The 25,544-nt window shown below is 36.5% G+C and overlaps 1 long non-coding RNA gene across 1 annotated transcript in view; it reads left to right on the top strand.

Annotated features, from left to right (window-relative positions):
* Positions 1-653: 653 nt before the first annotated feature.
* The window catches only part of LOC108529941 (uncharacterized), an 81,127-nt gene continuing 56,236 nt past the window's right edge, over positions 654-25,544 (top strand). Inside the window, exon 1 of the long non-coding RNA XR_001885722.1 lies at positions 654-724. This is a non-coding gene — a long non-coding RNA (uncharacterized LOC108529941). The remainder of the gene's footprint in view (positions 725-25,544) is intronic.

Below are 25,544 nucleotides of genomic sequence, written 5' to 3'. Positions count from 1 at the left end.
TTCCTGATTCAATTAGTCTTGGGTAGCGCCAAAGCATCTATTTTTCAAAGCTCACAGAATTAAGGATCTTAGAATAGCATATAACGTCATTCTATGGAAAGGGCTGGCTATGTTTCCAGCCATTTCTTACCACTTTTTCTAAGTGAACTCTGAATGTTAGGCTGTTCTTCAAAAATGTCGTAATATTTCACGACTCTGTTTTTTTTTGTTGTTGTTGTTGTTTTGTTTTTTGTTTTTTGTTTTGAGACGGAGTCTCGCTCTGTTGCCCAGGCTGGAGTGCAGTGGCCGGATCTCAGCTCACTGCAAGCTCCGCCTCCCGGGTTTACGCCATTCTCCTGCCTCAGCCTCCCAAGTAGCTGGGACTACAGGCGCCCGCCAACTCGCCCGGCTAGTTTTTTGTATTTTTTAGTAGAGACGGGGTTTCGCCGTGTTAGCTAGGTTGGTCTCGATCTCCTGACCTCGCGATCCACCCGTCTCGGCCTCCCAAAGTGCTGGGATTACAGGCTTGAGCCACCGCGCCCGGCCACGACTCTGTTTTTACCTATGATTTTTCTTTCCATTGTTACCTGGAGTTCTCCCACTTATCCTTCAAAATTCTATCCAGTCAGTCATTGAGGAAGCCTTCTCTGTCTTCTCTAAGGCAGAGGTAGGTGCCTCTATCCACAGCAGGGGAAGAAGCAGCCCATATACAGCTAAACATGGAGAGATTCAGTCCTGCAGCACAGTGAGTCATTACAAAAAAAATAGGAGGCGATAGAAGATTTTGACATTTCAAAGGTAGAATCATCACTTGGTAGAGTCCTCAGTACACTGTTTGGTACATGTTCTTTTACGTTTCTTTCTCCTACACCATACTGGAAGCTCTTTGAAGGCAAGGATTTTATCACGTTGATCTTTATGTATATTAGCACTTAGTCCAATATCAGGCAGTTTGTGGGTACTCAACCAATGTTTTTAAAAATAAATATAACAAATAACCATTAATCCAGTATATGATAAATGCCAAATGTATGGTACAGAATGAAATATGGTAGGAATTCGAAGGAGAGCAAGATTTCTGGACAAAGTCTCCATTGCATCACAGTACAAGGGGAAGCTTTGGGTTCACTTAGAATGGGGTGCCATTTGCTAGGTGGGTGACTATAAACAAATTACTTAATCTTTCTGAGGCTTCATTTCCCCAAGTATTGTGAGGATAGCCATCCTGATTTCACAGGTTGTCTGGAAAGTATGTAATGAGCCTGGCAGATACAGGTGGTCAGTGAATGTTGGCTCCTGTCCCTCTTATTTATTGTTTATTCCATTGTAATTAAGACTTTCTCTACAAGCTATATGCTCCTTGGAGGCAGAGACAATATCTTACATACAAGTGCTGTTTCATAGTATAGAGCAATACTTACCACAAAGCAAGTGCTCAATAGTTTTTGAAATAAAGAGAAATTATATAAGATTGAAGGTTGATTTGAATTTTATTTTACTAATTTATTTTTTTTTGAGATGGGGTCTCACTCTGTTGCCTGGGCTGGAGTTCAGTGGCATGATCTCAGTTCACTGCAACTTCTGCCTCCTGGGTTCAAGCGATTCTCCTGTCTCAGCCTCCCGAGTAGCTGGGATTACGGGCACCCGGCACTATGCCCGGCTAATTTTTTGTATTTTTAGTAGAGACGGGGTTTCACCATGTTGGCCAGGCTGGTCTCGAACTCCTGACCTCGTGATTCGCCCACCTTGGCCTCCCAAAGTATTGGGATTACAGGCTTGAGCCACTGCGCCCAGCCTAGGTTGCATTTTAGTATATAAAAATGGAGCAAGATGGTGAGAGGGAGTAATATTGACAATGAAAGTGAAAAAATAAATTCAGTGTGCAGAGTAAAACGATCAAGGTGGAGGTCCCAGAGGAAGAGTCAACTCAGTGAAGGAAATGATTCAAGTAAGAGATTTAGTGGAACAGTGTTCAGAAAAGAAGGGTAAGTCCTTGTTGTGAAAAATAATAATAATAAGGATTTGAGCTATTATTTGTTACATAACAGGGAGCCATAGAAGCATTTCAAGCAGAAATGTAACCTACTCTTTAGCTCAAGGTCCAAGATAATTTCTAAGACGTGTGTAGGGTGAAAGGGAGGTAAAACACATTATAAGCATTGAGAACACTTGCAAGAAATATCATTAGTATTAATTATTTATGTTTTATAGTCCTGAAATAAAGTGACTTCAAAAGAAATAAGCATGAAGCATTGGACAATTAATATTACATGATAGATTTATAGGCTACGATAGGGAAAGACATAAGAAGCATGCAAAATAAGAAAATTGAAAAATAAGCTTGAGAACTGAGGGAAGATAAATTCAGCATTAGACAAGTGGTGGTTGCATCTCTAAATAAATGACCAGTAGGCATTTGGGGAGGTGGGACTGGATGGACTCATAATTACACAATTATCACCTAGTTAAAAGTTACAAGATCAGAGTAGATGAGGAGGCTGACCCAAAATGACAAAGACAATGGGAGCAGGCCAGTTTGTCTCAGGAGAACAAACAAATAGATGTTAGGAACCAAAGAAAAAGCATACAACCTTCGTATGCTTTGCAGAATTCTGATATTTGTTTTGTTTTGTTTTGTTTTGTTTTGTAACTAGAAACAATGCTTCAGGGAAAAGCTGAGTTCCATCTTTGGATGCATTTAAGGCAATCATTTTAGGAAGATAATTTGATAAATGATTTCCCATCATGTATATATACTGCTAGAACGTGGAATTCTGCTGTAATGACCCATGATTTACTTCCTTAAAACCACATAATGACTTTTTAATATTCATATGGGTAAAAGTTAACAATGAGTTAATAATGATATTCCTTAATTTTATCTCCTCTAAAATAATTAGAATTACATAGAAATTTTACCATATACTTTACAGATAATTCTTAGTAAATTTCCTTTTATATAAATGAAATGACAGCAGTATTATCATTTTAATCTGAAATAATTATGAATTATTCAAAAAGTACCATTTTCAGCATTCTTCCATCAGTGTCTTCGATCTGGATGAACTGATGGGCATTCTATCCTTTACAAATTAATCTCCAATTAAAAGTTCCTCTTTGGGATGTGGGTGCTGATAATTTTAATAAGGAACCATGGAATGGATTATTTCATTACTACTTGGATGTAGTAGACTTTCATGGGCTTTCAAATGTAGGGCTTTTTAAAATAAAATTCAAAGTAGCCCAAAACAACTGGATATCTTACTTAAAAGTATGTTACTCAAATGAAAATCTCTCTTCTGTGCACACGTTCATGTCAGCTTGAAAATTAAATGCCAGATATTTCTTTCTTACTGGAATCGATACTCTATCATTTCTTTTCTCTTCTCAAAAGATTATTTCCTTTAAAATGAAATACTACTAAAACCTCCTGTGTAATATTGGAGTGTTTTTTATAAAACAAACAGAAAAGGCAATGGAAAATTTCAAGCTTACAAACATAGGCTACATAACACAGAATTGGTCCTGAAGTTTCTCAAATGTATAAAAAATGGTAAAGGAAGAAAGAGATAAAATTCATGTTTCTACTATTTCTCTCAAAAATCTAGGAAATTTTCTTGTTTACTGATTCACCAGTGACTTGCATGTGTGGAAGCAGAAATTTTCCACACAATCCCAGTTGTGTGGAAAATTGTCTTAGACTGGAAGCTGCTTTGACAAACACAAAGACTCCTGCTTAAATGCCAAGAGACTCTGCCAATCTACCCATAGTACTGCAGTTAGCTGACAAACAGATATTAAACAAAGCTCCTTCACTCTGTGACTTCCTGTTGATAAGTTTCATAAACACCTTTCTTCCTAAAACAATAGGCAAAGAAAAAGCTGGAAGCCTTCTTGGCAATTCATACATGATAATGTTGACAGTCCTCATCCTAGCTTCTCCTTAAGGGTGTTTGTCCGTCAACTATCAAACTGTAAAATACACAGTTCACATCATAAAATGTCTGCTTCCACACATGCAAGTCACTGGTGAATCAGTAAACAAGAAAATTTCCTAGATTTTTGAGAGAAATAGTAGAAACATGAATAAAAGCCTTATGTAGCAAGATCCCATTTGAAAAATGTTTAGGAACTAAGGCGAAACTAATCCTCATTAATGATTTTAATTAAGTCTCTAACCATCAATTTATTTTCATTCCTGTTAAGTGAACAGATAGATGCCCAGAGGCAGAGACTGTTCTTGTAAGTACTGTGGCTATGAGATTTGTGAGAGATTCCCATAAACCCTGCTCTGTGCTGGTACCTTCCACTTCCCTTCACCGATGATCCTCTCAGAAATGTCCAACTTACTCAGTATTTAATGGGCCTCTACTTTGAAAGTGATGTCACAAGGGATCCAATGAACCATCTTCCTCACATCTTACCTGGAGAAAGTAATGTTCTATAACAGATTCTACTTTCATCCAAGCACAAAGGAAAAATGATTTTCCATACTTAAACAAGAAAGACATCAAGATGGGGGATGGTGGGAGTGAGCAAGAAAGATGCACTCACTCCCTCCTGGCGTGACATCAGGGTAGGAGCCCACCAAGCTGGGGCCCTTAAGAGGAGCCCTCATTGTCATTTGCCTCCCAAACATTCCTAAATAGATTTTTTTTATATACGTGCAAAGCAGGTATCTTTCATTTTTTTCCCAAGAAATAAAGGTCAACTGTGTTGGAGAGAATATAAGCGTTCTTAGGTAGCTGCTTTTTGATAAAAGAACAATAATTTTGTATATATTTCTTTTGTTTTCTTAAAGTTCTTACTTCTGCATCTCAGAGATGCTTGACTTCTGAGCAAACCTAAAGCTACTAGGGGCTGAACCAGTTAAAGAGTAGAATATGTATGAGCGTTTTTGTTTTCTCTATTTTACATTACTGATCTAAATCACAAATACTCTAAACTTACAATAGAGAAAAATTAGCAATAGGAGAAATAGTTTATAGGAAATCTTTTGCAATACAGTCTGTCAAATCCCATAATTGGTAAAAGACTAGCTGGTCTTTACAAAAATTGGGGGGGAGATCAGAATTGGGAAAATAAAATATCTAGAATTAGATATTTTAGAATCAAAGGCAACTGTCCTGTATTCCATAACTATGTAAAGCAGGATTAACAGCAGACTGGAGTTGAATTTGAAATAATTGATCCATATTTTTGAGATAGCACTACTGAATATTTATCAAATGTTTTATCTCTAAAGGGTACATTGACTTTTTTCCTGAAAAATTCAGATAGTCTCATCACCAAGCAGACTAAAATGACAACCTAGCAAAGGCAAGATTATTCTTTCTTCCTTCATTGGCTAAGCAAAATCCTAAGTGAATGCTGACTCTCAAAGTAGTCACTTTCTCCTTAGTCTTAGAACTTTGTAACCTGAACTTTTCCTGACACCATAAGGACTACAAGAGCACTGCTTTATACAGTTATCAATGCCTTCCTAATTTAGAATCTGCCCTTATCTAGAATCTGACCTTAAAATAACCAAACCTTTGGGGATCAGAGCAGGTTTGAGATCCCCATAAAAAGTAAAGGTGAAGTGAAGAATCGAGGAAAGTTGAGAGGGACAGCCCTTCCTACCCAATCCCTTTTATACAACCTCAACAAAGGTTGTTAGCTCTACAAACCAAGGACTTGCGATTTTATTGGCCGTTATGCTTACAGGATGAGTTTTGTGTACAAAAGGGTAAAAATCCAAGGGTATATTGGGATGCTCTTTCTTCTCTGGACCAATTTTTTTTTTTTTTTTTTTTTTTTTTTTTTTTTTTTTTTTTTTTTGAGACGAGTTCCTGGCTCTGTCTCCCCAGCTGGGAATGCAGTGGCCTGATCTCGCCCTCACGCAAGCCCCGCCTCTCCGGGTTTACCGCCATTCTCCTGCTCACCTCCCGAGTAGCCTTGGGACTATCGGCCGTCCGCAACCCCTTGCCCGGCAGTTTTTTTTTTTTTTTTAGTAGAGACTGGGTTTTTCACTCCCTGTGTTACCAGGATGGATCTCGATCTCCTTACCTCCGTGATCCGCCGTCCCGCGGCCTCCCCAAAGTGCTTGATTAAAGGCTTGAAGCCACCGCACCCGGCCCTCTGGACCAATTTTAAAAGGAAGTTGGGGAAATAAAATGAGGATCGAGAGAACTGTTTACCCTTATGGAAGGCTAGTTATTTTATTGTCTATCTTCTCTCTCTCTTTGTTTCTCTTTCTCTCTCTTCTCTTTGATTCCCATACTACCTTCAAAATAGAATGGATCCTGAAGGTTTTCTCAAGGCCTTTGAGGAGGAATGCTCTGTCTTGTTTCCCCTCTACCCCACCTCATACAGTTTTATTCTTTTATAATTTTTTTTTTATAAGAAGACAAGCTCTATTGCGGAAAACCATTTCTTATGGAACTGCCTTGAGAATTGAATACAAAGGCACAGCATGGAATAAAAACCATTTTGTGCACATAATTTTCCCCATGATTATTTTTCTATTAGGAAGCTTTTGCAGATATCTGGTTAATTTAGAACAAGTCTAAATAGTATGACTTCATTTAAATTTCAGCTACCTCATGATGATATTTGTACCAAGAGCGCAGGCCTGGACTCAGGCTTGGTGCTCTACCCCACTGTGGCCAAGCTGATACCCAAGGTGCAAGACAGAGTCCCCCTTACTATTTCCCAAGCTTTTCTAAAACAGAAAGAGTCTGTCACCATGGCCACCACAGCTATGAATGTGCTGGCTCACACCTGAAGACAGCACATATCACAGACCAAGGCCCACAGTGTATTACTGGTTATCACTGTTATTCAGGGTCCAGGGGCTCTTTAGTCAGTAGGTCATGAATCCTTCCAGGTCTTTGCTGTGACAGGGCAGAACTGAGTTCAGTGTGAAGTCCCCCAGTTGCTGCACTCTCCCTCTCCCAAGTGCATATATTTCTCCATGCCACCTGGCTGCTGCAAGGGTGTGGTGGCAAGGGGTGGAAAAATCTCAGTATGTCACATGCCCCCAGTCCACTGGCCCTGCACCCAGCTCAGCACGAGGACTTACCTAGGAGTTGCAGTCCTTGTGGCCTAGGCCTGCAAAAAAATGTTCACCTACAGTCCCAGAGCACTCCAGCTTTGAAGCCAGGTATTGCCTTCTTCTCTATAGCTATAAAAGTCCTAGATGGCATCTTCTTTCAATGGAAGATGATTTTGCCTCTATTAAAAATTTGTTGTTTAGTGTAGCCATCTTCATCAATTCTCTTAGCTAGATCTTCTGGGTAACTTGCTTAAGCTTCTCTATCAGCATTTTCTGCTTCACCCTGCACTTTGATCTTATGAAGATGACTTCCTTCTTAAACCTCTTGAACCAATCTCTGCTAGCTTTCAATTTATTTCATGCAGCTTCCTCACCTCTCTCAGCCTTTATAGAATAGAAGACAGTTAGGGCCTTGCTCTGAATTAGGCTTTAGCTTAAGGGAATATTGTGACTGGTGATCTTCTATCCAGACCAATAAAACTTTCTCTAGATAAGTGAAAAGTCTGCTTCACTTTCTTATTATTCATGTATTCACTAGGGTGGCACTTTTAATTTCCTTGAAGAACTTTTTATTTACATTTAGAACTTAGCTGTTAGATGCAAGAGGCTTAGTTCCACCCTCTCTCAGCTGTCAACATGCCTTCCTCACTAAATGTAATCATTTCTAGTTTTTTATTTAAAGTGAGACATGTGATTCTTGCTTTCACTGCAACATTTAGAGGCCATTGCAGAATTATTAATTGTCCTAATTTTAATATTGTTGTGTCTTAGAGAATAGGAAGGCCTGAGGCAAGAGAGCAAGACAGGAACAGCTGATCGGTGGAGCAATCGGAACACACACAACTTTTATCAATTAAGTAATTCACTCAAAACAATTACAATAGGAACATCAAATATCACTGACCAGAGATCATAACAGATATCAATAATAAATGACTTGAAATATTGCAAGAATTACCAAAATATGATACCGAGAAATGAAATGACTGCATGCTATTAGAAAAATGGCATTGGTAGACATTCTTGGCACATGGTTGCCACAAACTTTCAGTTTGCAGAGAACACAGTGTCTGTGATGCACAAGAAAATGAGGTGCAATAAGGTGAAGCATGCCTGCACTGACTTCGGCCCTGAGAAAATATAAAATACTACTACCCACAATGAAATTAAACCTATTTAAGAAGATTAAACATATACATAAACATAATAAAATAGCATTAATAATAAGTGGAATGAGAGAAGTAAACAAGACTTAAAAATCTTACAGTTTACCTGAGTAAGGAGATTTTTTTTTTTCCATTTAGGGTTATGGAGGAGGGTTCTAGGAAAGAGTAGATTTTGAGCAGAGACTTGATAAATCAACATGATATCAGCAAAGTTCACATTAATAGTTATTCCTTGTCATAAGTGTGACAGAGGAAAGGTATGGAAAATTGAAACTTGTGAGTATACTTTAAAAATGGAAAAGAGTCTAGTTTGAGAATACTTAATGGAATGGCAGGATTATAACTCCAAACTTGGAATGGGATTAGTTCATGAAGAAGCTTGAATAGTCATGTGAGCTCTCTGTATTTTAGTCTGAAGAAAATGTGGATCTGGCCATGATTTTGGAACAGAGGTTCAAACTAATGATACAGAATGTTTCATCTGATAATGTGTGCTTACTATACTTTCTGAGACTAAGACTACATCCTAGCTCTCAAGTAAGAGCCTCCTTGTTTGCCCTTAAATATGTTTTCAATACTGCTTCCAGAATGATCTCCACATAACACAAAATGGAACATGCCCTGTCCAAGCCTTCAATGGTTCCTCAATATTTATGGGATAAAGAAAATGATTTTATGTGGCTTTCCAGACCTTCCATAGCTGGGAGCGTACCTCTGCTTTAGTGTAATGTTTTGTTACAGTCTACATGAAGAGTATCTGTAGTCTACATGGGAGAGAATCTGAAGAGTATTTTAAAATGTGAAAACTGATTTAAGTAGATGTAATACAATGAAGAGAAACTGCAGTTGACTTTATGCGGGGTGACATGAAAAATAGTGGTAATCATTTAAATAGCTAAACTAGAAGAAAGAAAGCTAATCCATTAGAAAACCGAGATAATCATTTTGTATTTCTACTTGTTCAATGAGAGAAACTAAAAATTTACCAGGCTAAAATCTTTTCATATGCAATGAATACATGGGATCCAGAACTCAACTGTCCAGAGAAGTAGCTCTAGAAATTCAATATTGATAGTTTTCAGCATAATGATGAAAGTGGAAGCCACACACTTATTCAAGTTGACAGGGGACCAAGAATGGTGTTTCATACCTGTAACCCCAGCACTTTGGGCAGCTGAGGTGGGAGGATTGCCTGAGCCTGGGAAGTCGAGGGTATAGTGACCTATGATCACACCAAAATACTCCAGCCCAGGCAGTAGAGCAAGATCCTGTCTGAAAAAATAAATACATGAAAATTTAAAAGTTAACGAGGAAATTGTGTAGAAGGCAAGAGGAGCCAAAGAATAATTGACTATAATGTGTACAATTAGTAAATGGATGTAAGAGACACCTTGGGGAAAAACAAAAATTCCTTACCAGAGAAGATCTTTCTAACAAACCTCTCGAAACTAAAATGCCACACACACAGCATACACCTTCAGGTATGCACTCACTAGCACACACATACTATCCGTTTCCCATCCCCCTGCCCTGCTTTATTGGTCTTAGAACTTTTTACCATCACTTATTTATTCTGAATACGTATAATGTATGTCTCCTTTCATGGTAATAGGGACTTTGTTTTATCTCACAGTACTCCTGCTTCTGGAACAGTGCTTAGTGCATGGAGAGATCATTGTTAAAATGGCTAAATATAAAACAAAAGCATAAACCGAGATGATACTGAGACCTCTTCTTCTCTGTTTTTAAAGACAGGGTCTCACTCTGCTGCCCAGGCTGGAGAGAAGTGGCTTGATCATCCTCACTGCAGCCACAATCTCCTGGGCTCAAGCAATCCTCTCACCTCAGCCTCTCAAGTAGCTGGGACTACAGGCATGCATCATCACGCCCAGCTAACTGAGACATTTTCTAGCAATACTAAGTATTTCAGCATTTGGGAATGGTGAAAATGAGTAATTTACACAGTGTCACTCAGGATTCTGTATGGAGAAATTCTTAAGAGCTATCAGAGACATTGTTGAAAAGATGGGTCATGAAACTAAACTAAGTGAAGAGGCAGATAAAACTAGAAGGGGATGATGGGCTTGGAAAGAAAGGAGACTGAAGAACCTGAGACCAAAAGAAGAATAAAGAATAGCATTTGCAAGCATGAAGACATGAGAAAGGAGACGTTATATAGATTGCAGTGAGGGACAAGACATATTAAATTCAAGATGCTGCTTCAGCTCATTTTTCTTTCTCGAGGGATTTATTTTTTAACTATTTCTCTGTCTTCAACAGTTACCTAAATGAAATATATTGAATGTTTGCCTCTAAAGAAGAATTCAATGAAGGTTAGCTATTATCTTTTATGTATTATTATTTGTTTATTGGCAAAGGGCTTCTACACAAGTTTTCCGACTTAGTTCTCTAGATCATTCAAGATTTATCATTCCAATGCTGACTTCAGGCATCTCAGATTTAACTTACTCAAAATAGAATTTAGCAGTTCTCTTCAAGGAAAAGTTTTGTTCTTTCCTAATGTCACAGTAAATAGCATCATACACCCAGGTATACAAGTTAAAAGATAAGAATCATTAATTACCTTTCCCTTTCAGCCATAGTCACATTCAGTCACCATATCCTGCCAATTCCCATTCAGAAATTTCTCCAAAATTGGATCCCCATTCATCCATTCTACTGCCTCTCTCATTTTGGCCCCCACCATTACTCTCCTAAACTATTAGAGCAACCTTTTGTTCCAGTCATCAGCTGTATATACATGTCACTGTCCACATGAAGAGTAAATGATGTATTTGGGAGAGAATCTGATGAGCATTTTAAAATGTGAAAACTGATTTAAGTAGATGTAATACAAAGAAGGGAAATTGCAATTGACTTTATGCTGGGTGACTCGGAACCCATTTTCCACACTGTTATCATTACTATTTTTCTAAAATTCCAATCATGTCACTAACACTCAAGGTATCTGATGGCTCCTGATTGACCATGGGATAAAAACCATACTTTCATTTACTGTATATTACTCACTGTGCCAGTGCCCAAGGTACTATGATGAACAAGGCGGTTGTGATCTACCCTTCCTATCTTGACTCCCCTTTACTTGATGCTCATCTACAGCACTTCATTGCCATGCCTTCTCTTTCCTTCACATTGTATTTATCAACATCCAAGAACATTCCAGACCTTTGCACGATTTAGTGTTAGTACATGCTAATCCCACTATCTAAGAAACAGTACCTGCCAACATTCAAATGAGACATTTCTCAAATTCAAATATACATACATACAGATATATGCATGTATATATCAGACACATATATATATGCTTTACAGAATGAATGGCATTTGGGATATTTCTCAAATGGTCAAGATATTTTTTCTTATCTGTCCCAGGACTCTGCTTATGCTATTATAATACATATCATGTTTATCTTTCTCTTTCCACTTTATTATGATCTCCTGCCAAAATTTATTATAACCAAAGCCTTACACAGTATCTGACACAAATTATATGCTGAATGAATGGGAACTAGTACTGGGAAGCATATGAGTATACTGGTGATACTATAAAGCCAATAGAAGGTGATAAGCACAGGTTTTGGAGAGAAATATCCCTAATTTGAATTCTAAAATCACTACATTTTGGTTGTAGTACTTGAGCTAGTCACTTAATGTTCTTTTTTTCCTTACGTATTATGATAGAAATCTCCAGTCATACATAGAGTCAACAAGAATAGTGTTATGAACCATCCCCATGCATTCATCACCCATTATCAGTAATTATAATATGTCTAATCTTATTTCATCTATACTCAATATATTGTTTTCCTCTCTCCTTCTGAATTTTTTTTTTTTTTTTTTTCTTCTGACAGAGTCTCACTCTGTTGCCCAGGTTGGAGCGTGGTGGCACAATCTTGGCTCACTGCAACCCCTGCCTCCTGGATTCAGTCTATTCTCCTGCCTTAGCCTCCCAAGCAGCTGGGATTCCAGGTACACATCACCATGCCTGACTAACCTTTATATTTTTACTAGAGATGGGGTTTCACCATGTTGACCAGTTTGGTTTTAAACTCCTGACCTCAGGTGATCGGCCTGTCTCCGCCTCCCAAAGTGCTGGGATTACAGGCATGACCCACCATGCCCCGCCCATCTGAAGTATTTTGAAGCAAATCTCAACTTCATAAACTTTAACCCATAAATACTTTAGCATGTATCACTAAAAGATAAGGACTCTCTATTTTTTATAAGACCTCATCTTGTCTCAAAGAAATTAATAATAATTTATTAATATCATCAAATATCCATTTAGTTCAGATTTTCCCAACTATCTCTAAATAAGCATGTGTTTTCTAAACCACTAGCTTGTTTGAATCAGCATCCTAATGATTTTTACATTTATGTGTTGATATGTCTTTTAAGTACCTTTTAATTTGTAAGTTTCTTCTTTCTCTTCTTTATATCCTCCTCGCTGTTGAAGAAACTGGGCATGTAGAGCTGTGCTTCTCAAATGTTAATGTAACTGTGAATAACCTAAGGATATTGTTAAAATGCAGATTCTGACTCAGTAGGTCTGGATTGAGGCCAGAAAGTCTATATTTCTAACAAGCTCTCTTGTAATGCCAAAGCTGCTAGTTCATGGGCCGTACTTTGAGAAACAAGACTGTAGAATATCTCACATTCTGGATTTTGCTTATTCCGTCTTCTTAATGTAATTTGCCATGTTACTCTGTACTTTGTGACACCCTGTAAAACAATAAACCTGGAGTAATGCTTCTTGACATTGGACTCAATAGAATCCTCTGGGGTACATTAAAAAATCATCATGTCTAGGTCAAACTTTAGACAGGATATTCAGAATAAAATTCCTTGATTCTTTTTTTTTAACCAGTTTTAAAACAATTAGTTATTTTCCTAGCATCTTCCAAAGTATTGTACTTAAATTTACCTATTTATATCAATATGTTTGTACCTATTTATATACATATAAAATAATTATAATTTTTACTAGAAAAGAAATTATAAATCTTGCAATACATGTATTGATGAACCATTTAACTGCAAAATATATTGCTTTCTTCTCGGTGGTGGTGCTTTTTCTTCTTCTTTGTTTTGTTTTGTTTTTTGGAGGGGGTAGGGGCTTTTGTGTTCTCTCTCTAGGAGCCCTAAGAGAACAAAAGTCTCAGTGAAGATATGCCATTATCAGCCATAAGTACATCCTGTAATTTGGTTCTCATATCTCTGCGAAGGCCTGGACTTCCCCAGACCTGGGTTTTTGCCTCCCAGCTGCAGGTATGGTTTACTCCCTGCATCCTAGAAGCCCCAGGGCAGTGTGAGAGCTGCTGTGGCTCTCTGCTGTCACTAGCAGGATGAGGGAAATTATTTTCCATATGCCCAGATCTTCCCTCACTGTTCTCCCTTTTTAGGCCAAGTACAGATTTTTATCAGAAACAAACAAACAAAAAAATCTTTGTCTTCAAACAGTGCTGCTTTCCTCTGTAGAATTCCACAAAGCAGTGAATGGTGAGCTTGGCTACTTGCTCAGAATAGAGAGAAGAGGTAAAAATATGGAGAACAAAATCAACAAAAACATACCTTGTGACATGTAATTGTCATTGGCACAAGTCACTTGTCTACTTTTTCACTTTCTTCATGTAGTTTTCAAGAAAGCATTTACATTAAATCCAGTCTTAAATTTTACTTTATAGAAACACAACAAAAGATTTCATGGATGTGGAACATTCAACATATATATCAGCCACGAAAAATTTATACTTAATCTGAAAACCTTCAGAAAATATTTTATGTTTATTTGTCTATTGCAGGGCTAAGAATTTTGATCTGCGTCTGCCTTCTAATCAGAGAGGTTATGTTTAAACAAAGTACTCCAAATGAAAATAACCCACTTGAATATAATAATCAATTTTGAGTGGCTTTTTGTTTTCGTAATTTACAATGGGATTTTAAAAACAAAACATACACAAGATCAGGGTACTTTAAAACATTTGTGTAAAATAGCTCTGAATTTTAAACACAGAGGCTAAAAACATGATGAAAACTCAAAATATCGTCCAAAGGTAAACTAAATGATACGGTAGGATGGAGGCTAATTTTTCTTCAACTTCTGCTGTTGATTTATATCTATTATTTTTTCACCATTATGTAACAGAATTCATTGAGGAGTGGGAGCCTTGACGTCTATACTGGTATTATAATTATTACAATTAGCATCACACTAAATAAATTACAAAATGTATGCCAGTGTATATGTGCTTGTGTACCTACTTGAAAACTCATTCAATCCTAACAACACCCCGTGAAACAGTACTACTTATTATGATCATTTTATTGAGATGGAAACTGAAGTTCAAAAGGATAAAAGCTTGTAGATAAAAATCAATATTTTCCAAACTAGAACTCAGGTTTTCTGACTGCAAATTCTTTTGTATGTATGTGCTTTTGTATGCACATACCAGATGATATGTGCCCTGAGAAGTATAATGATGTTGAAACCAACCATATCTATGATTAGGTATTCAAAAATGATTTGCCAATAATGTATAATACACAAATAATTGTGAATTTTGATATCACATTAAGAACTTAAAATACCTTTATTACTTTGATATCATTTTAGCCTACCAAGAAGTGTGTGAGCTAATACTTGAACACCAAACCGACAGGTGCAAAAGCAGAGGTCTAATAAAGTTATAGACCAAAATTACTAATTCATATTGCTGCAGAAGCCAGAAAAAGATTCCAGTCCAGGCCGAGGCAGGTGAATCACAATGTCAGGAGTTCGAGACTAGCCTGGCCACCCTGGTGAAACCCTGTCTCTATTAAACAAAAAAATACAAAAATCAGCTGGGCATGATGGCAGGCGCATGTAGTCCCAGCTGTTCAAGAGGCTGAGGCAGGAGAATTGCTTGGACCCGGAAGGGAGGTGGAGGTTGCACTGAGCCAAGATGGTGCCACTGCACTCCAACCTGGGTGACAGAACCAGACTCTGCCCAAAAAAAAAAAAAAAAAAAAAAAAAGATTCCAGCCCTTCTGATTCCCCAAAGTGACCCATTCCACTAGAACTACTTTACTTATAAATATTTATCTAGACTAAAATTTAGCAACAAAATCAGATTTACTCACTTATACCCATTTCAGGACTACAAAGCTGTTTAAACTACTGTGGAGGGAAAATATGCATATGAATGAGGGAGTGAATTTTCTTTTAGAAAAAGAAAACAGCTATGTTTGCAACTTGTAATTATACAAATCTGCTACACAGTTTTATATGTACTGCAGCTAACCTTTACCCTACTCATTGGTTTAATCCTTTAGCCCAATATTTAACCATAAAGCAAATTATAAAATAAACATTTGGTGCAAATGAGAACAGACATGTTTTGTTTTCAAAGGTAAGGATGTTAACCTGCTTACAAATTACTCTCTGAGATTCATCCTACATCATTAAGACGTTGACTGTTATCAACATCATACTTTCAGGATTTTCTATCTCTCAAACAAATTTTGCACAGAGAAAATGAACATGTTGTGCAGTAGAGTCCCCAGGGCCTCGCAAACCACACAGCTGTAAAAAGCTCCTCTTTTGAAGTGAGTTGGGCTAAAGTAGAAAGGTTTATTTAGGCCCGTATATGAGATGATTCAGGAGGAAAGTCGTTTTCAGCCCAATTACCACTAGCTGAGTTGGGAAATCTGTCTTGATACCTTTATCCAAGAAATGAGTATTTGGATATCCAATGCTTAATGGAAATTGAGGGGAGGGCTCTGATACTTAAACAGCAAAATATTCAGCCAAATCTCACACTAAAATTTTAAGTATTTCTCATAGAAGAAGAAAGTAACTGCATAGCTTACAGTGACACCAAACATTCAATGTGAATCAAATATATTTTGAAGATTCTAAAAGTCTGCTGGAAGCTTCAGACAGCCTGTCAGCAAGCTAGCCATGTGACTAATCAGAGGTAACATCAGAACTACCAGTTTCCCAAGCAGGAAAGCCTTCCAAGAAGCCATATGCCACTAGAAATGTGTCGGTCAAAATTTAGCATCTGAATCTAATGCTTGATTTCAGCTCAGCTAAAAGATATCATAAAATGCTTCCACTTCCCACTGAAATTCTCTCTTGCCTTCAATTAAATTGTTATGTTATTTAGTGCCCAGAGGGTACAACAAGTAGGTATGAATTACATATATATATATATGTCACTAAGAAACAAGGATCTTAAACTTCAGAAGCAAATAACCTTATTGAAATATAGTGGACAGTGTTATGATGCATAACACTGTCCCAAGCCTTCTTAGTCCCTTCAAGGTCTTAACTCCTGAATCATGAAACCCAGGTATAAGAAAGGTACTGAAAACATCTTGCATACAGGTACAAAATATAAATATGTCTATGCTTCCAGGGCTGTTTGCATGTTAACAGGGACCAAGAAACCTTAAGTCAAAATAATGACACTCTAGGGAATTAACTTCAGGTCCAAGTGAGCTGGAGGCAGACGTATATTTCAGGGCACTGGTCCCTGTTCAGCATCCCAGAAATCATAGGACCTGAACAGGTGATTGCCCAGCTATATGCAAGTTTAGTCCCTAATTAGATTATATTAGTCCAATTGCCTATAAAGCAAAGATTTCTTTTGCCTCAATAATAATAAACCAAAAATAACAACAAAAATATGATTAGCACTGTATGGTACTTACGCATCTATTAATTAATCTCAACAACCTTGAGTTATGAAAAGCACTTATTTTATATTCTCTTTTCTCAGAAATGAAAAGGCAGACTTGGGAGGTCTAGATTAGTTGCTTATACATGACAACTCTTATGAATTAGAATGAACTTGTGAGCTGATGAAACTGAGTCCTCACCAGTGATGGTAGTGTATTCCAGAGGCAAACATGCCTAACACAGTGAACATTTTTATTCAATGAACAATGAGATTAGTAGCTATTACTACATGGGCAAGTGCTACGGGCATGAAATGTGGGAAAAAGCAAGTTCAGACAACAGCCAGAAGATTATAATAAAAGAGATCGGTGAAATTAAAGGAAAATGAAAGAAATAAAATAAAATCAAAGGTAATAACAAAATATCCACAGATACTCTGTTTCTGTTATTTGAAAAAGGGAGAAAATTGATTATGAATATCATATATGAAGAATTTTCCTGACCAAGTCTCAGTGAGATATAGAATTTAAATTGTGAAAATTATGAGAATCTTCAAAAATGTCACCCACAATCTTGACCAAAACACGCTGTAAGTTGCTGCCAAACGACTGGACAGAGAGAAAGGCAAGAGACCATTTCTGACTACAAAACAATTTCTGCATGAAAACATAAAGATGGAGCCTGTGAATATGACTACATTGACTCCATTTTATAATATTCTTCAATAATGACCACCAATGAGATACATCCATATATCCAAATAAAACTGGGGAACGAATGGAATATTCAGAAGAGCTAGACAAAGCACTTAAAGCAAGCATTAGTGATAGAATCCCGAGCAGGGTAAATTATTTTACTTATATGTATTTTTCAATATGTTACGTTAATAAAAGGCTGGACTATTCAGGCCACTTTGTATATTTTTGATAACTCACTTCCTACCTAGTTTCTACCATCTTCCTAACAAATGTAAAATATTATTAGGATAAGTCCTATTTCTTAAGCCTTGATAACAATGTAATATGGAGGAGAGCTTAAGGCAATAGAGGCTCCCATTTCATTTTTCCAATGTGCTCTGAGGTGAGCTCAAATGTGCAATATTATTAGGAATTATGACAATGTTTCATAAAAATTGAACTAAATTTACGTAAACATGATGAAAAAGACACATTAGGAAATTGTTTCACATTAGCTAAGATGTTTCACATTACCTTCACACTTACCTAACATTTAGGATAAACTTTAGGCCTTCATTAAATGATAGCCTAATTGGTTAACAAAGTTATTGATATTGCTCATTTTCTGTTTCTCGTGCCAGACTCTTAAGAGAATAATAAGATTAATTTAATACAGAGAAATAAAAGGAGTTCTGAAGGTTAATGAAACCAAGGGTAGCAGAGAAGGAAGATGTTAGTTCTGGCGCACCAGCTGCGTATTTCAAGTACAGAAGCATCTGTCTCCTGTCTGTGGGCCTATTACTATTAAATTTGTCAAAGCAACAGCACCTAATGGAGCCTTATGTGTTTTTTCAGGGAAAGGGCATTTGTTTGACAAAGTCAAAAAAGAGTTCTTGAGTTCACGGAAAACTCACGTTTTGAAAACATAGTTTCCTTCATACATTTTTGAACTTAGGTCTTTTATTTCTTGCCTTCATCAAGTCTTACAGATCAGCCTGGCCAATGTAGTGAAACCCTGTTTCTACTAAAAATACAAAAAATTAGCCAGGCATGGTGGCGGGCGCCTGTAGTTCCAGCTACTCAGGAAGCTGAGGCAGGAGAATGGCGTGAACCTGGGAGGTGGAGCTTGCAGTAAGCCGAGACTGAGCCACTGCTCTCCAGCCTGGGTGACAGAGTGAGACTCTGTCTCAAAAAAAAAAAAAAGAATACCACCTGTGAGGAACCATACAAATAAAGGGGTACAAACTCAGCATGACTACGCTATATAATTACGGAACACACACAACATTTGTTAAGTTTGGCATCTTATGTGGGCACAGTTTGTGATGCCCCAAAACAATTCCAATGTAACATAAAAGATTACTGATCACAAGTCACCACAGAAGATGAAATAATAATGAAAAAGTTTGAAATATTGTGAGAATTACCAAAATGTAACACAGAAACTCAAAGTAAACACAGGCTGTTGGAAAAATGGCACTGATAGACTTGCTCTAGGCAAGGTTGCCACAAAACTTCAATTTGTAAAAAACACAATGTCTGCAAAGTGCAATAAAGAGAAGCACAATAAAAAGAGGTAGGTCTGTATACCTAAAATGTTCAATTTAAAAAGGCATAAACAAAATTCAATAGGTTTCCTATATACTGGTGAGAAATATATATATTTCCTATGAGAAAATTTGCTTTCTCATAGTTTCCTGATTGGATTATAAACGAAAATATTTTGGAAGGTAACTTCTTTGACATGATAATTTATTTCTAGAAAATTCTCCTACACAAAGAAAAAAAAAAGTAAGTATTGAAAAAAGTAGCCTTAAGCACATGATGTTTATCTAGCTTTATCTATATAAGTGAAAGACAGGAGGCAACATAAATATTTAGTAAAGTAATACTAAATGGATAAATACCCTCTTGATGTAATCTCACACTACTATAAACAATGATAGTTATGCTTATTCAAAATAATATAGAAAGTGCTTATGTTGCCATGACAAATTTTTTAAGTATACTAAATTATTTATATAATATCAACATACTCTTTATTTAACATAAATCAAACCTCAAATATAATGCATAGAAAACTAGGACACACACCAAGTATTCATTATGGCTATTTTTATGTGATGAGAAAATAGTTGTTTTTGTCTTTATTTCTTTAATTGTCTAGGTATTCTTTCTCATAATTTCTTACATGGCTACATTTTATAATGAAAAATGTTTGACCTTTTATTTCAATGAGTAAAATAGACAATCAGACTTATAAAAGAAAGACTGATTAATGCAATTATTGTCTGCAATTAGTACTCTGGGCATAACAGCTTTTATAACCTACTTAATAAATGCACAGTCATAAATGTCGTTGGTATGCTTAGTAGTTCCTTAAACCCCATTAAAGTACACATCCCTTATATATTTCATTTTAAACTGGTTCTATTACTTTTTCCTATGTCTAAAATTGAAGTTCAGAGCTTTTAAACTATTATAATAGGACATCATCGTCATCATCATCATCATCATCATCCTTTTCACCATCATCCTTATCATCATTATCATCATCTCACTTTAGGCAATTAACAGAGATACTCGGAAAATCTCTATGTGTTATTCCAGGCTAGCCCTCTAATAAATTCAAAGACTTCTCACATGCTTTTATATTTGGTGAACTATTTTAGATAACTTTTGTTTTATAGCCCAATGCAAATTTTTTTAGGCCAACTTATTCCAGAGGCAGAATTTTGTTTTATAGTAAACATATGTGCCTTGGGTCGGGCACGGTGGCTCACGCCTGTAATCCCAGCACTTTGGGAGGCTGAGGCGGGTGGATCACCTGAGGTCAGAAGTTCAAGACCAGCCTGGCCATCCCGGTGAAACCCCGTTTCTACTAAAAATACAAATATTAGCTGGGCATGGTGGCAGATGCCTGTAATCCGAGCTACTCAGGAGGCTGAATCAGGAGAATCACTTGAACCTGGGAGGTGGAGTTTGCAGTGACCCAAGACTGCGCCGTTGCACTCCAGCCTGGGTGACAGAGCAAGACTCTTAAAAAAAAAAAAAAGGCGGGGGGGTCTAATTGAAAGACTCAAACAATCATTAGTCATTTTAAGAATCCTTAATCCAATAGCCACTATGCATTTATACCTGATTTTGTTACTTTATGGTGAGTAATTACCACCTGCGTCCTGGAGAAAGCCTTGATAAGAGAAGCTAATTTCCATTTTCATGTTTACCATTTCTTTACATAAATTATTATAGATCAAGCTCCTGATTCACATTTTGTTTTAATCAAACCTTTTTAAAAATCCTGATACCATCAATAGAAGAACAAGCCAGATTCTATTTAATAATGGAATTACATTGTTATCGACATACCAAAAATTGAATTTTGATCCTTCCTACTGTCAAATAACATACAACGATTCAGTTCAGTCTTCCATTAAAATTTCACATTTATTTGTTTGTTTTCAAACCCAAACCCTTTTATGCTCAGCTTGATGGCAAGTTATCGTATGATTAAAATGAAGGTACCCAACACTTCTACCAAAACCATTATTGACCCAGACATAAGTCACATACCAAGGAAAATGGCCATTACATTAAATTCATGAAGATTCTAGAATCTAAGGTCATGTCTATCTACATGGTCCTCTGAAAAGTGTTACTGTGGCTACAAAATCAATTTGTGATGCCTGTCCTCATTGGGAAAGCAATCACTTCTGAGGCCTTTAAGCTTTAACTCTCTGATATTCAACAGCATAGTCCTGTTATTTCTTCATCAAACTTGTCAAACATGACTAATCACTTGTACATATAAAGATTGCCTAGAGCTTACCTCAGGCCATATAAATTATACATGTAAGATATAAAAACTGTACAGTTATAAAATAGGTGACAACTGTAATATCTAACATAATGAAAGAGGTTAAGATTCAAAACAAGCTTGATTGGTCTTTTGTTCTATGTTGAATTTAACCATCTTTAGGTCTCCAATCTAGTCTTTACCCTGTTCAAAGGAAGAGAGCTGGGAGAGGAAGAGGTACAAACTCCCTCAAATTACACTAAATTCTGGCTTCACTGTCATGAAAGAGAAGTCCTCCAAGGGATACAACAGCCAGTGAGAATAATTTGGATAAATATCGTCTAACCAGACTCTTGCATTCTCTGAAAATGTTAACATGTAGTGGTCACAATCAAGTCATGCATTCTCTGGCCTTGTTTACCACAATTATTAATGAGCTAACCCTGAAAATACTCGATCTAACACAAAAGGGGTCAGGTTCCTTTAACACGAAGTGTGTCAGAGAAGAGAGAGCCCAAGGTGTTATCCTGAAATTCTAGAAGACTTTCAATGTGGCCTAATGCTTTCCTCTCAGGGAGCAAGCCAGAAGCGTTGCATTTTCTGTAAGAATCTCTAACCCACTTAGCACTCTATCTCCTGGGCCTGGCCTTTTGTTTGTTTGCCTTAAGCCTAGACCTGATTTAGTTAGACAAGCAGACTCAGTCAGAGTCTTGTCATTCAAAATCCCTTCCTGAGCCTTTTTTTATTTTATTAATATCATTAGTCTGTTCCCAACACCCTGTGAAGACTTTCTCAATTATCATGTTCCTCATATATCAACATTTAAATTCCAAGATAAATGTAAACAAGCTACTTTGGGTTGCAAAGTACAACAAATATATACACACATGTATTATATTTAAATGTATTTAAAAGTCACAAGCTTACAATTTAAAAGAAATGTATGGAGGTCCTTTTATAAGGCAAATAAGCTTGAAATAAAGCAGTGAGGAAACGTGTATTAGAGTAAGCATGGGTTGTGAATTACAAGAGTCAGATACATGTCCCAACCCTCCCAAAGGCTTATTGTATAATCTCAGGCAAGTAAATCACTGAACCTCCCAACTACGATTTTTGTTCTTTACAACTGGAGTATTGGATTATATAATCCCCATGTTCCCAGTAGCTTTAAAATTTAACTAAATTATGTTTTAATTAACCACCTGAGTTATGAGCCCTCAGCTTCTACAGTTTATCAACACAAATGACCCTCTGCATATGCAGTGTCCACTTCTACCCGTGAGTTACATCTCATACCTCACATGCCACCCACGCAAAAGTTTTAGGCCCTTGCTCTAAATAGAGACAATTATAACTTATGCCAAATGAGACATTGGCTGGGATTTTGCCATCTTCTGTATTTAGGGACACTAATTCCTTAGCTTTAAAAGGTAGGATCATTTTTTCCTTTCTCACAGAATTACTGTAAACATTCAATAAAATAATGCATATGCTGATGCTAGTATATCTGGAGGAGAAAAGAGTAAGTTTGATTTTTCACATTTAGATAGAATTGCCTATAAGCCATTGGTTATTCTGGCCCCAAACCATGACAGATATTTTACTAATGTGAACTTGCTATTAGTCAAATAATTTATTGGTCCATCTTTTCTCTTTTCCCCTTTATTCGCCTTCATCCCCAGCAAGGCTGTGAATTCACCAGTAGCAGAGCCTATGCTCATAATGAAATTCACTGTAGTATCTACATTGTTTGGCACAGTATTTTGCACATTTTAAGACTTCATGTTTAATGAAGGTGATGGTAATTTTGGCAATACACAAGAAATGGTTTCAGAAAAATTTAGGGAGACCAATTAGAAGACAATTAAAGTAATACAATAGAAATTTGATTTCTAAGAAATAGAAATTTCTAAGTTTGTAACTTAGAAAACAGTATTAGCAGTGAGAATGCAGTTATGTGGATGGATTTGCGATACATTTATAAGGTAGAGTCATCAGTACTAGCTGATGAAGTGGACGTGAGGGGGAGGGAGAGAGAGCAGTCAAGGACAATCACCAGCCTTCTAGCTTTAATCGGGTGAAAAGTGGTGTCATTTACAGAGAAGAGTAGAGGTTTTGTACATATTAAGTCTGAGATGACTGTGAGCTATCCAAATGTCAAACAGATGGTTGAATATGAGAATCTTGAAATCAGAAGCAGCATGACAGCTTTAGAAATACAGCATTCAGATTATAAATTATAAGTGAAGTCATGGAAGTCCATGGAATTTCCTAGATGAAAGGATATTGAATCGGGGACCTAGAAGAGAATCCTGATAATTTCTCATATTTAATAACCTAGTTGAGAAAAAATAACCAATAATGAGACCAAGGAATAGATGACAGAGATACTGGAGCAAAATCTAGAGATGTTATCATGAAAGTCAAGGGCAGAAGGTATTTCTAGTAAAAGAAAGTTACCAGCGGTATCACATTCTACTAAATCAGCTAAATCATAAAAACATTTTCAATATTTATACCATTTTTATATTGCACTATTGTAAATTGTTTGCAAACTACAGAAAACTAAAAAGAAAGAAAGTAAAAAAAAACACTCATAATCCTATAACTCTGAGATAACTCCAAATAACTTGATATGTAGCCTACTGGTACTTTTTTGATATATACATCACAGATATTTTAAATACCACAATCATAGCATTTTTTAAATAAAAATAATATGTTACTATAGCTATATTTGGCATAACATTAAATCAGTCATTGAACACCTCTTATAATCTGTTTTAGGCACAGGAGATAGCAGGATAAATCTCAATAAGCTGCAGTTTGATAAGGTATGGTAAAAAATAAAATAATTAGAGTATAAATGAAATAATGGAAAAACAAGTAATTAACTAAGGAAAAGCACCATAAAGGGGGAAGTACTCTTCTCAGATCATAAGAATTGATTCCATTTGTCTTTGCGACACTCCTACGCAAGCAGCACAATTGTTTTCCTAAATTCATAGATAAGAAAACTGAAGCATAGATGATTAATAACTTACCTGAGATCACACAGCTAATACGTGATATAGCCAGGAATCAACCAAGACAATCCAATAGCAGAGCCTGTGCTCTTCATCACCATGTGATGCTGCTTCCTATCACCTGTAGGACTTTATTTAGCAGAAGGTATGCACAAACGCGGGGAGATACAAGTCCATGATCTACTGAAGGAAGAGTCAGATGTTTTCTGTAGCAGTACAGAGTGTCAGTGTAAAATAGTGGAGGAGATCAGACTGGGAGAATAGGTTGCAGATAGATTATAAAAGCATTTATGCCATATTAAGGAATTTGGACCTTACCCTTGAGGCAATAGGGAGCCACTGAATGATTTTATGCAGGAGGAGGACATAAATTCTGTGTGGACTTCCAACTCAAAATATTGGCATCACCAATTTCAGTTCTAACGTGTCAGAAATCATTTGTTTCTCTTTCTTTTCACAGCATTATACTTTAACTTGTTTTTAGAAGCATAGAGGCATTAATAATAAAATTAGCAGTAATGACATCTTAGATGGAACAAGAAGTCTGTGCCTCACTCCAAGGGGCAGTTGGGAGAATGTTAGGACATGTACTGTGTGCCTTTGTTTAGATATAAATGTCTTCAGAGAGTTTATGACCAATTGGAAGGGCCATTTCTTCCTGTTTCTTGTGTTCCCCAGGTAGCAACTGAAGAAGGTGCAGGCCAATGAGACATTATCTTTAAATGTTAAGAGGATACAACTGAGTAAGTGGAAGAGCACATATTTACTACTGGAGATAGTTCTGATTAGGGTATATATTTTCTAGTACTTTGCTACAAAGTCATTCCTTACTGCTTTGTGACTACATTGGATATGTTTTCTTTAACTTCATTTTCCTGTCTTGTAGAATACACATGATTTTACTAGAAAATACAGAATTTCAAATCAAGGATATAACTTAAGATATTATTAGTTTCCAGATCCACAAAATATTTTTAATGCACTTGGGAATCTGTCTTTCAGGTTTTCAAGGTGTTTGATATCATATAGAGCAAATGTTTTGGAAACATGAATATAGTCTTACCTTTTTAAATTGATATTAAAGGTATCTATTTTCTAATTGATATAAAAGGTTTTCTATAGGAAAACCTTTTCCCAGAACTATTAAATGGTAAAAAAAAAAAAAAAAAAAAAAAAAA

Source organism: Rhinopithecus bieti, unplaced genomic scaffold, assembly GCF_001698545.2.
Source record: "Rhinopithecus bieti isolate Rb0 unplaced genomic scaffold, ASM169854v2 scaffold_5476, whole genome shotgun sequence".
Lineage (NCBI taxonomy): Eukaryota > Metazoa > Chordata > Mammalia > Primates > Cercopithecidae > Rhinopithecus > Rhinopithecus bieti.
The sequence above is the reverse complement of the archived record's forward strand: the minus strand, read 5'-3'. Positions and strand labels throughout refer to the sequence as shown.